Genomic DNA, 12,033 nt, shown 5'->3' with positions numbered 1-12,033 from the left:
GGGACTTGGGCAGCCCTCTGGGCCCCATTTGACTTCAGCCCTGGGGACCGTGCAGGGCACTTGACTCTCCAGGCCAAGCCCAATATCTGTGCCTCCTTTGTGTTTTGAGACCAGGTCCAAATTTGCCATTTATTTCCCAGGCAAAGGGAGGCAATGCAACCTTCCTTCCACATGGCTAGAGTCTGCCCTTTGCTCAGCATTTGAAATGCACTGAGAGGTTATAACCCATCTCAGCACATGTCCCACTTAGTAAAGATCTGCTGAGAGTTCACAGCCCCAGTGTAACTACTCAAAAGAGCTTTCACAGTGGGGTAAACAGGCAAGAGGTTGGGGTATGGTTGGCCCCCAGCTAGGACCCATAATGTCAGACTGGAGCAACCCAAGGGATCTACTTGATCTGGTGTCCTGCACCCAGCAGTAGCAGCATTCCTCAGGGAAGTCTTCCAGCCCCTCTCTTCACTGTTGGTCGGTTTGTGGTATGAAGCAGGAGGACTTCAGGCTTTGCTGTCCATGGAAATGTCTTATTCTTGTGCTACCCAACTCCTTGCCCATGCTGCAGCTGCCAGATCGTCACCTCTTGTTTGACTGGTTACACCCCAAGTGCAATTTACTACCTTTTTCCCTAGTGCAGCCTACTGCTCTGCTGGTGTGAACTTCATTCCATTCTCCTCTGTGACCCTGACCTTTCACACCTACAGATGCCTAAGAGCTCCTGAACACCATATTCATAGATGTTTGGGTTGGAAGGGACCTTAGCAGATCATCAAGTCCAACCCCTGCCCTGGACAGCAAAGAGCACTGGGGTCAGACAACCCCAGCCAGGTGCATGTGTAGCCTCCTCTTGAAGACCCCCAGGGTAGGGGAGAGCACCACCTCCCTTGGAAGCCCATTCCAGATTCTGGCGACCCTTACCATAAAGAAGTTCTTCCTGATATCTAACCTAAATCTGCTCTCCATCAGTTTGTGGCCATTGTTCTTAGTTACTCCAAGGGTTGCCCTGGTAAACAAAGCATCTCCTATTCCTTGCTACACCGCCGCACCGCCCTGCCAAATGGATTTGTAGGCAGTCACAAGATCACCTCTCAGCCTTCTCTTGCAGAGGTTGAAGAAATCCAGGGCCCTCAGTCTCTCATCACAGGGCTTTGCCTGCAGTCCCCTAACCATACAAGTGGCCTTCCTCTGAACCCTCTCAAGGTTGTCCACATCCCTCTTGAAGTGTGGCACCCAAAACTGGACACAGTACTCCAACTGTAGCCTGTCCAATGCCACAAAAGGGGAAATATCACCTCCTTGGAACTGTTTGTCATGCACCTGCTAATGCATGATAAAGTGATCGCTTCATTACATTGACAACTCGTGTTCATCTTGGAGTCAGCAGTGACTCCGAGATCCCTTTCTGCTGCCCAGCCTGTAAGCATGCTAGAGATTCCTCCTTAGGTGCAGCACCTTGCATTTGTCTTTATTGAACTGCATCCTGTTCTGTTCCACCCACTCTTGCAACCTGTCCAGATCTGCCTGGATTTGTTTCCTACCCTCTGATGTTTTAACTTAACCCCATAATTTGGTATCATCTGCGAATTTGGACAGAATGCTTTCCACACCCTCATCCAAGTCACTGATGAAGACATTGAACAGCTCCGGTTCAAGAACCAAGCCTTGTGGGACTCCACTGCCCACATCTTTCCAGGTCAATACCTACCCATCCACCACCACTCTCCGGGTGCAACCCCAAAGTCAATTTGCCACCCACCTGACTGTAATCATCTACATCACAGCCTGTCAGTTTATCTGTGAGAATAGAATGAGATACTGTATCAAAGACCTTCTTAAAATCCAAGCAGATGACATCTACCTCGACTCCTGCATCTAAGCATTTTGTGACCTGGTCATAAAAAGAAACAAGGTTAGTCAGGCATGTTCTACCTGCTATGAATCCATGCTGGTTTGCCCTTTAGCATTGCTTTTCTTTCTGGATTCCCACAAATGTGATCTTTAATAAATTTTAAAGATTTTCCCACGGATAGAGGTGAGACTAACTGGTCTATAGTTATCTGGATCCTCCTTCCTCCTCCTCTTGAAAATAGGGAACACATTGGCCCTTTTCCAGTCCTCTGGGACCTGCCCTGAGCACCAAGAGCGCTCAGACAACTGTGCCAGTGGCTCTGTTATGACACTGGCCAGTTCCTTCAGTACCCTTGGATAAAGATCATCTGGGCCTGCTGACCTAAACACATCCAGCCCCTCTAAGTGTCTCTTCACTAAGTCAGTGCTAACAGTTGGTAGGCTGGTTTCCCCTTTATACCTGTCTGTGATCCAGTTGGGAGATTTGTCCTGATCCGAGTTCAGAAATACAGAGGCAAAAAACTTGTTGAAGAGCTCAGCTTTGTCCCTGCTATCCGTCACTAATTGTCCTAGTTTGTCTTGTAGGGGTCCTATGCTACCCTGCACCTCCTTTTTGCTCCCTATATACTTGAAGAAGGACTTTTTGTTGTCTTTAATTTTTGCTACCAGCCTAAGTTCCATTTCTGTTTTGGCGTTTCTGACTGCCTCTCTGCAAGTGCGAGCCAAGTATACTCCTCCTTGGTAGCTACCACCTGCTTCCACTGCCTATATGCCTCTTTTTTTTGCCCCTAGGCTTTCCTGGATTTCCCTGTTCAGCCAAGAGGGTTTCTTGGCCCCTTTGCCCCCTTTCCTGAGCAAAGGGATAGTCTCCTGCGTCCATAGGCTTGCTCCCTTTAGGAACAACCCTTCCTGGCCTCCTATCTCACCAATTCTCCTGTTCTTCAGTGCCTCACTAACTAATCTGAGTACGCTGAAGTTAGCCTTTCTGAAGTCTAGCACTTCTGCCCTACTGCTTATCTTGCCCACCCTACACCAGATAGTGAATAGGTTACCTTGTGTCACTGGATCCCCAACCAAGTCATCCCCTGTAGCCAGGACCAAGTCCAGTGAGGCATTTCCCCAAGTGAGACTGTATGCCTCCTGTGTTCGGTGAAGGTCCTGTATGCAGGTTAAGAACCTACATGAACGGTTGGAACTAGCTGACCTGCTCCTCCCTGCAGATGTCTGGGTAGTTTAGGTCACCCATGACAACCATGTCTCTTGACCATACGGCCTCTGCAAGCTGTCTAGAGAACTCCAGGTCCAACTTCTCCTGATGTTGTGGCCTGTAGTAGACCCCCACTACCAAGTCCCTTTCCCCTTGACCCCCTTGCATTCTGACCCACATTGCCTCAATTTGCCCCTCCTCTGGTCCCATCTTGACTATGGAAGATGTATGTTGCTCCTTCACAGAGAGAGCAACACCCCCCACCACTCTTTTTTCCCTACTGTATTATGTCTGTATAGCCTATAGTCCTCAATGCTCATTGCCAATCGTGGGTAGAGTCCCACCAAGTTTCAGTTAGTCCAACTAACTTGAAGTTCTTGTTTGTAAGCAGGACTGTGAGTTCCTCTTACTTGTTCTCCATGCTCCTAGCATTAGTGTAGAGACATTTGAGCCCCGTGATGGGTGCCCTTGGTGCCCACCTGTCCTGATGCCCATCAGGCCCCTTAGTAGTTAAGTGGGTTGTTCCGGCGCATGGTTTGTAGTTTGTTGATCCTAGGTTCTCTCTGTCGTCTGCATCCCTATCCCCCAACAAACCTAGTTTATAGCCCTGCATAGGAGATCAGCCAACCTGGAAGAGAACAGACTCTTACCTTTTGAAGACAGATGAAAGATCACATCCCAGGATGCCCCTTTCGTGGAAGTGTGGATCATGCTCGAAGAAGCCAAAACCTGCTTGATAACACCAACTCCAGAGCCGCAGGTTGACTCCAGACATATCTCTGACACCTCCAAGCTGTGGTCCAATCTCCCAAATTCCCTCCTTTATGGTAGTGAGAAATGGGCCTTTACTTTCCACTTGTCCTCCAGAATGGAGGGGCTTTCCACAGCCTCCAGAATGAGAGGGGACAGTGGGTGCCCCAAATACAACCTGGCTTACAAATCTCGAGTCTGCTGCAGTGTTCTGGCTTTCATGTATCCATTGGTTACTGGATCCTGGATCCAACTATCCAGTTCAGAGGCAATTGGCCAGTCTGTGCCACCTCTTTTGATCCCACATCCTGTTCAGGGTCTCTGCCTTTCACTGCATTCCAGTCCACTCTACTATATCCACAGCTTGTTCCTGCCTCTGGATGTTTCCTTCTCTTCCCTTATAGGGTCCATGGAGGAGGGAATCCCTGGAAGGCAGTCAATGACATGCCCACAGAACCCATGTTTTTCTGGGCTACCATGTTGTCAAGCTGTTTTCCAGCCAGTGCCATCCTCTGTAATTACTGTTTCGCATCCTCTCTATCTGGCTAACCTTTAGTCTGGCCTCTTATTAATTATTCTTCTCCCTGTGTTACCTTGTTCAAAGCAGTGGCGTTGGCCTTGAAATTGGGATTAATTAAGCATTTAACCAGTTCCTGTTATGGATGGAACAAGGGTAGCCATGCTTAGGACATTCTCTGGTGGCTTCTGTGGAAATGAATCTCGCCTGCATCCCCACCTGTTCCTTCTCAGCCCTGGGTATACAGAAGCTTACATATGCCTCCTGTTTCCCCACCTCTACTTGGTGGCTACTTGGTGTCTGGCTTATAGTGGGGCTGGGCTTCGGTGGTGGGTTGTTTAAATAGCCCTGCAACACGAATTGGCGGGGAAAGAACAAATGCATTCCTTTCATTCCTGAGGAAGGTCCTTTAAAAACGAGTCATGGCAGGTTAATTTTAATAGGCCAGCCCTCCAGAATGAGGTGTTGGTAACTTCAGCGCCTGGAAGCACTAATGTCTGATGAATGGGAAGAGGCAAAAAGCCAAGCATGTAAGATGCCAAACTCCTTCAGTGATCTCTGCAGCTGGTGGGAGCTTGCATCCAAAGCCCAATCTCAGGGAGTCAAGAGACTCCTGTTGACTTTGGGAGGTTTGGGGTCAGGCTGCAAGCCTGTGCTGGGCTCTGAAGAAGGGCAGTGCTGCAGCCCCCACACTCTGAGATGCACTGTTGAGCTCAGCTGTCTGAGTGGCCTCTTTCCACAGTTGTGGTGCTGCACTTTTTCCAAACCTAGGGACAGAATTTATTGAGGAGAAATTCCAGCAGGCTGCCAGCGTTCCAGTGCCTGAACTTTAATGACTTCCTTATGAGTGTTCTTGACCAGCTCCAGCATAGAGAAGAGTCTCTAGAGCCAAGGTGGCATCAAGAGCTGCTTATTTGCATCTTACTGTTTTGTTTTCTATGGCTATAGTTGGCCCCATGTGGCCAGGTGAACAACCAGTAACCCCTTCACACTGCACAGTGCTTCCTGCAAAGATCCCAGCCCCCTCCACAAACAGAGCTGGAAGAAGTGAAAGCAAAGAGCCAGCAGTGGAAATTGAATTATTCAGCTTAAAGAAAAAGAATTGCAGCTCTCCTGTCCGGATATTGCAAAATGGTCACAGCCTCCACTGTCCTATGGAGCAGCATTTCTCAACTCATGGATTGCAAGAATATACGAAAGAGTCTCAAACAAACTTTAAAAATGTATTCTCCTTTAAAAGAGAAAAATATGGGAAACTGTAGGTTTTCCTTTGCAAGCTGGCAGAGTTCCAGCCTGCAAGGGGCTGCTTGGGGCTCCCCATGCCCCACCCATCCCTCCCCCTACCTCCTGTCCCACACACTGTGGGGTTGGGACCTAGGAGTGGAGGGCAGCAGGTCGGGAGTGAGGGGCACTGGGTCGGGACTGGCCATCAATGCTTATAAATGGGTCCTGGTACAAAAGAGGTTGAGAAACACTGCTATGGAGTACCCTGAGTACCCTGTGTCCTCTTTCAGCAGCTGGATGGGAGTGGTGGTTTATTAGAGGAAGGGTTACAAGTGTCTAGTGAGGCAGTGGTACTTAGGGGTGTCTGACCTGTAGACCAATAGCCAGAGCTTCTAGGACAGTGGCGGGCAATTATTTTGGGCAGAGGGCCGCTTACTGAGTTTTGGCAACCCATCAAGGGCCACATGACAGGCAGCCCAGGGAAGAGTCAGATTAATTTTCTAAAATTTTTAGGGGCCCCGTGGGCTGGATAGAATGGCTTGGTGGGATGCATCCGCCCGGCAGGCCACATTTTGCCCGCCCCTGTTCTAAGACATGGCTTGAAGGCCCTGGCTGCTGATTCTCAGTGGAGCAGGTCCCCCTGCTAGTGGGATCTCTAGAGTGAAAGCCAAGGAGTGTGCTCTCACTGGCCTGGGTGGGTTGACTAGTTGAGAAAATAGTAACACATATCTTCCCCTGCAGCACAGATGCCTCATGAGAGAGCCAAGCCCCCTCCCCAGGCTTTAGGCCAGGTTCTGGAACCAACTTCCAAGGGAAGTGGTGCTGGCTCCTACTCTGGGGGTCTTTAAGAAGCGGCTTGATGCCTACCTGGCTGGGGTCCCTTGAGCCCAGTTTCTCTCCTGCCCAGGCAGGGGGTCAGACTTGAAGATCTACAAGGTCCCTTCCGACCCTACTTCTATGATTCTATGAGGTTGCTGTAATCAACAAGCCTACCACCCGCTTTCTTTAGGGCTTATGTTGAAATGGAAGGTGTGGGCAGAGTCATCTGAGCCCGGGGCATGCTTGACTGGCATTTCCCCCTTTCTCTGGCTTGGGTGTGACACTAAAGGGTTAAAGTCAAGGATTGAAAGGTGAGGGGAACAATCTCTCACCAACCTGCATTTGCCCATTCACAGCTGAAAGAGCTGTGCCTTTCCCTGTCCCCAAGTGTCAGGGGAGAAGGGAATGTGCCCCTGAAAAACAACAGCCTTTGGCCCTTGACATCACACAGCTGCCTGAGACAGGGTGCATATTTCACCATGTCTGTGCATGGCACAGCCTGACCAGGAAAGCTGTATAGGACCAGCACGCGCAGATTGTTGCTTGTCCTCTAAGGAGAGTTGGACCCAGCTTCAGCTATGCCTGATCAGCTGCTTCCCAACCGATGACAAGGTTATGGGGGGGCTAGTGGGGAAAAACTGCGAAGCATGTGGGCTCCTCTGGTGGGGAGAAAAGTAAGAAGGAATTTCTGGGCCCTCCAGTCTGCTCTGTGAGTCTTAAGAAACTGAGGCCTGAAGGAAAGGGTTTGATTCCAATTCTGGCTATTGTCTTTACTGGGCTATGGGGACAGGCCAGCAGCTGACCCTCCCTCCCTTCAGTCTGCCTACATCAGGGGGCTCATGTCTTCCTTTGGTGTTGGCTTCTCTGAGCCAGGGGAATCCTGCCACAGTTTCTGCCTCATCCGGTCCCCAGTCACACAACTGCTGCGTGCAGTCTTGGACCCAATATGTGCAATGCTGAACCATCAGCAGAGGCCTTGGCCCAGGGGCAAGCTCTGCACAGACCCACTCGCCCCTTTGGTGGGAAGAGGGTGGGTGGAACCCCAGCTTCTGCCCCCAGCATTGCCCTTTCACATGTCAGACAGCCATCTGAAGATAATACTTGATTTTTTTTCCCTCGTTGTTCCTTCTTTATCCAGGCCCTGAGTGTCAGAAGGTGTCCCCTCTCCCAAACGTGCCCACACACACACACAAACTCCCATCTGCACCACCCCCCTAAGCAAGTCCATCACAGCTGGCCACAGCCTACAGCAGCCCCACTTGTTCATTCAGCGAGGTAGGCACATACTTAAAGCTGGCTGTGTCATTGCCAAGGGAAGGCAGGCTCTCAGACTGAGCTGCATGACAGTCCCTTGAAATGCCTGTGCCTGCAGTTTGGTGTTGAGGAGTTTCCCTCTGCAGCCTGTCAAGCAGCCTGGTTCTCTGGTCATGAAAAGGCTGCAGAGGGGGCCCAGTTGCGCACTGCGACCATATAACTTGGCCAGCACGGGGAGAAGGTTCAGGCCAGTGGTTCTTCTTCTCATTAGACTCAAGGTGCCCCTCAGAAAACACCAGCTCTTGGTTTTCACTTTTTTTTTGACTATGGAAAAATAATAGAGCAATTATTCTGTTTGCAAAGAATTCTCAAAGACCACAAGAGTTCAGAATGTTTTTAACACTATGAATTACTATTTGAAATCTCTGGGTTTATCTTGTGAATCATGTTTGCACACCTCACAGTGCTGACACTTCATGGCACGCCTGAAAAGATCTCAAGGCTTCCTAGTTGAGAACCATAGCGCTAGGGAACCTCTTTCCTACCAGGCCTATTGTGTAAAAGCCTTTGTCTCAGTAGAGCAAGAAGGGCTTTCAAGTTGCCTGAAGAGCCAGAAGGAGCCTGTTCTGAGACCTGGTTTAGTTCAGATGTGGACCCCAATGCCCCACCTCTACTCCCTGTGGAGCTAAATCCAGATGGGAGCAAGTCCAGACTCTGAGCAAGTTCTGTCTCAAGGTGCTAGCACCAGACCCTTTGCTCCTGTACCAGCAGTAGAACCTCAGCTCCTGCCCTCAGCACCAGGTAAGTCCTGCTCTATCACCACTCAGCCCAGCCCCTGTGGGTCTGAGACCACAGTCAAGGACCCAATAGAGGGGTGATGTTGGTGGGGGGAGGGGCAGCAGCCAGGCATAGAGTGTCTTCATGCTGCGTGTCACATTGATGAGACAGGCCCAGCCCTCCATCTCTGCCTATCAAGCTGGAGTGAGGGCTGCAATGAAGGGTGGCTGGTTAGTGGGCCAGTACCCAGAGGCAGAGAGTACCCATGCTCCCTCACACAGTCCCCTCCTCAGCCCCCTCAATGTGGGGAGACAAGCGTCAAATCTGTTTTATCTGCAGTTCCTGGGAGCCTGATTATGAGTGACAGGCATCTACTCCCCTACCCTGTGCAGGCAGGTGGGAGGCTGGGGCCCTTGGTTTCCCCCTCTACATTTCCACTCTCATTTGACAGCTCCACTCTGCTTCTGTGCAAGCCTGGAGAGTGCTGTCCCCTTCCTTGAGCACCAGGTGTTCCCACTGCGTGGGGCTACCTGCACCTGCTGAGAAGTGCTTGTCCCTTGCGAGAAGGCACCAGGAAGTTGTGCCCTGCCTGCTCCAAGATGCACCATTTGGCCTCTGGTGCAGCATACTGCCCTGACTTTCAAACCCCTGAAGATGCATATTCCAGCTGGAATACCCTTGAGTCCCCAGAAGGCTCTGCAGAAAGCAGCAGTTACCCCTTGCTCCACATGAGCTGCTGGAAGAGGTGATTTGGGGAGCAGTCCCAAGGGGAAGGGGTCATAACCAAAGGGGGCTTCCCTGGCTTGTGACCAAGGCTCCTGTACGATAAGCAAAGCTCCTCTTGGGCAAACTGGAGCTGAGGGGACATTTCCTTATGGCTCAGGGATCAGATTCACCTTTTAAGTAGAACCATTAGAGTCTTCCCCTGAGCAACCCCCTGCTTCACTCCTGCTCCTCTGCCCCTGCCTGTCTATGTCCTGGAAAGTTTCTGTCTTGGTCCAACACTCCCAGCATGTACTGACAGCAGTAATCACTGCAAGCCGTGCTCTTAAGTGTTCTGGTGCTGAGCTTTGTAGGAAGTTTGTTTCAGTGTAGCCTCCGCCACTGCTTCCATGCTGCAGCTGGCGAGTCAGCCTGGCCCCAGGCATCTGAAATACAGCTGCAAAGGAGAAAATATGAGCTGTCATCATCCAGGGGCAAATGATTCTTCCTGCTGTGGCTCTGACTGGGAGGAGGTGCCTGTGCCCTTTGCTCTGAAATGTCCGGCCTTTCTCCTTTCACTTTGCTCATGCACCCTGCACCTACTTTTTCAGGCTGTGGCAGTGATTATTTACTTCAAAGTGGATGCCAGCACAACTTTCAACTAAGCTCTTCCATAGTGGTGCCACCAGGGTCTTGCCAGCTTGAGAAGGTGCCATTAGAAAGCAAACTCTGTCTCAATGGTAGACATAGCCCCTGTTACCCGGGTGTCTGAGTCTCCCCCAGGAGGCAAGGCAGGGCTGTTGTTCTCCCTTGTATGGTGGGGAGGAGGGAAGGAACTGAATCACAGAGCAAGACTGGCTTCCTTCAGGACCTTTGCCAAGTCACTTAGCTTCATAGGCCATGCATGGCAGAGCAAGAACTTGAAGCCAGGCCAGCACTCTCACCCCTGGACAATCATTCCTCCCCTGGGCAGAGCCTTTGCCTGTCAGCAGGTGAAAGGCAAGAACTCTTTCCACGTCAAGGAATTGTTAGGTGGCTGCTACTCTGGGCCCTGCATTGGGCTGTTCTGACTAAGGGCAGGAAGCTGAGAGAGAAATGGGGTCTCTGGGTCTCATAGTGTTGACACAAGCCTCTGGGCCCCTCAGGTGTTTGGACAGATACTGCTTTGTGTTGGTGTCACATCTGCTTCCGTCCTGAGGAGTGTCCTTTGTGAGTTTGCTCCAGCTCAATAAGGGTAGCGATTGCCTTCCCCAGTTGGGGCTGCTCAGCAAGTTTGCACACGGGGTGCCCAGCTCCAGCTCAGGTTGTTTACATTTTAGGGCTAGGGCTTGGACGTTTGGGGTTGTTATGGTAACCAGTTGGGCCAGGAGATCCAGACTGATTTAAGAGTGGAGAATGGAGGGCAATGGCTGAGGAGAACAAGCTGCATGCCAGAGAACAAGCACAGGGAAGCGAGAACGTTCTGGGCACAATCGGCGGTTCAGGCCATCCCTTCCCCACCCCCTTTTATGAGAGAGAAATCCATAAATCAACTCTCCTACTCCACTCCCCAGGAAGGACACAAGCCACAAACCCTGGGCACAGCTGGGACTGTGTTGGTCTCAAGCCCCAGTCCTCATGGGAGGCATATCCTAAGTGGGTTGTTCCAGAACACCCCAGAGCCCTGGCTCACACCTCTCCATTCTTCCCTCTCCTGGTCAGACAATACTAGGCAATTTTGCCTGCAGGACCCACACTGTGCAGAGCTGTCCCATGATGCTGTCTCACATGGCTGCTTTTATTCCCCAAAACAAAGGCTGTCATCAGCCAGTTGCTCTATGGTTTTAAATAATTATCTATTAAACAATTGTTCCCCCCTTGGAGGGGAGGTCCTTCCCCCGGGTAGTTATGAAAGCTCTCAGGACACTTTCTGCAAGAGCTGGGGTGTCAGGGGTCCTAAGCTAATTCCAGCCTGATAATACCCCTGCTTCCCTGCTGAGCACCCCACAGGTTTTCAGCTGAGGATAATGAGGTAGAGACTCTCTCTACCTCCCTTGTTTGTGTGGCCCCATCCACATAACATCTGTATACCACAAGGGCCACATTTACCTAGTCCAAGCCATTTGTCCTCCCATGCTAACCTGGGGTACTAAATGTTGTGCTTCCTGTTCCTCAAGTAGAGCCCTTCTAGCAATTGGTCTGTCTGCTGCTCATCTCTCTTGTCGTGCTTGGCTTTAGCTATGGGAGTAGAGACCTAAGCGGTAGGGTGCAGAGAGGCTGGAAGTTAGAAACAAGGAATTGAGAGAGAGCTCAGGAAATCTGCCAGAAGCAAGCAGCCTCTAGTACCCAGGTGAGTTTCAAAAGCACTGCAGGGAGGGATGGGCAAGGAGGAGGCTTGGTGTCAGGCCTTGGACTCTTAGCAGACCTACTGAGGGGTGGGGGGTGCTCAGGGGTTTTCAGTATAGACTGTCAGTGTGTATAGGCTTAAGGGTGGCCCTAAATAGCAGTGTAGACAAAGCCACAATATTAATCACGCTTCACAGGAAGGCAGGGCAGTGATATCTGCATAGCATGGATGGGGAGATAAGGCCCAGAGAGACTGTGATGAGCTTGAGACCATATTAGGAACCTGTCTCTAGTAGAGCAGAAATTCGGCCTTGACCACTGTCCTGGAGGATGTCAGCTGATTGGCATATGCTTTCTCAAAGCTGCCTCATCTTGCCTGCATTTCTGTAGTAGGTGGTAGTGTTCCTATTCAGCCCAGCTAGAGGTAAGGTTGTGAGATCCTTAGGCTGCAAAAGCAGTTTTGAAATGCAGGTGGGTTGAGGACTCGCCTCCCCAGCCCAAATGCTTCCTTATACTCCTTCCATGCGTGTTCCTCAGGAGAAGACTGGTTATTCATGTGTCATGTTCCCCCACACACTCCAGCTGAAACCAGCCTCAGCCACTTCTTCTCCCAGAG

This window comes from Alligator sinensis, unplaced genomic scaffold (assembly GCF_000455745.1).
Source record: "Alligator sinensis unplaced genomic scaffold, ASM45574v1 scaffold203_1, whole genome shotgun sequence".
In the NCBI taxonomy this organism is placed as follows: Eukaryota; Metazoa; Chordata; order Crocodylia; family Alligatoridae; genus Alligator; species Alligator sinensis.
This window is presented reverse-complemented; position numbering follows the sequence as displayed.